This window comes from Camellia sinensis, chromosome 13 (assembly GCF_055761805.1).
Source record: "Camellia sinensis isolate YWXY chromosome 13, ASM5576180v1, whole genome shotgun sequence".
Taxonomy (NCBI): Eukaryota; Viridiplantae; Streptophyta; class Magnoliopsida; order Ericales; family Theaceae; genus Camellia; species Camellia sinensis.
This window is the reverse complement of record NC_138973.1, coordinates 142399918-142401328: the sequence shown is the minus strand read 5'-3', so window position 1 is coordinate 142401328 and position 1411 is coordinate 142399918.

Here is a 1411-nt window from a genome sequence, read left to right as displayed (position 1 = left end):
TTGAACACTTACGTGATTTTGAAAACATTAAATGAGGTGCCTGAGCTCAACTAATATCGTTGTGCTACAATTGCTCAAAAAATTCTCTTTCCTTGAGGCTAAGCAAGGTGAGTTTGAGTTAAACTTGGCCACATAAGCTAATGAAAGAATTAGTGGCCTAAGCTAATTAGTTCCAAGAACCAAATGGAAAAGGATGGAGAAGGGCGGAGAAAGAGAGAAACATTTTGCTTTAGAGCTAGAAGAGAAAGCTGGAGAAAAGAAAGGGATTTTAGAAAGATAATAAAGGGCATTCAAATTCATCGTTTTGGACTTGAAAATTGAACACTTCAGGGATTTTGAAAACCTTAAATGAGGTGCCTAAGTTAAACTAATATCGTTATGCTACAATTACTCAGAAAATTCTCTTTCTTAGAGGCTAAGCAAGGTTAATTTGAGTTAACACATGGCCACTTAAGCTAATGAAACAATTAGTGGCCTACGCTAATTAGTTCATAGAATAAAATAGAAAAGATGAGGAAGCACAGAGAAACTTAGGGAGAAACGTTCTTCTTGAGATGTAGAAGAGAAAGTTAGAGAAAAGGAAAAGAAATATAGGAAGAAAATCGAAGAGAAATCAAATCCATCCATTTGGACTTGAGAATTGAACACGTAGGAGACTTAGAAAACCTTAAATAGGGTGCTCAAATTAAACTAATATGGTTAAGCTACAATTACTCATAAAATCCTCTTTCTTAGACGATATGCATGGTTAGTTTGAGTTAAACCTGGCCACTTAAGCTAATGAAACAATTATTGGCCAAAGCTAACTAGTTCGTAGGACAAAATCAAGAAGGATGGAGAAAGTTTTGGAGAAACATTCATCTTGACAGGTAGATGAGAAGTTGGAGAAAATAAAGAGAATAGGAAGAAAATCAAAGGGATTTCAAATTCTTCCATGCAAACTTGCGAATTGAACACGTAGGTGATTTGGAAATCCTTAAATGAGGTTCTTAACTTAAACTAACATCGTTAAACTAAAATTACTTAGAAAATTCTTTTTCTTACAAGCTAAGCAAGGGTAGTTTCAGTTAAACCTGGCCGCTTATGCTAATAAAACAATTAGTGGGCTAAGCTAATTAGTTCGTAGAACAAAACAGAGAAAGACGGAGAAGCATAGGGGGAAACGTTCTTCTTGAGATGTTGAAGAGAAAGTTAGAGAAAAAGAAGGAGAAATAGGAAGAAAATCAAAGAGAATTCAAATTCATCCACTTGGACTCGAGAACTGAACACGTAGGAGATGTAGAAAACCCTAAATAGGGTGCTTAAGTTAAACTAACATAGTTAAGCTACAATTACTCAGAAAAATCTCCTTCTTAGAGGCTAAGCAAGGTTAGTTTGAGTTAAACTTGTCCCCTTAAGCTAATGAAACAAT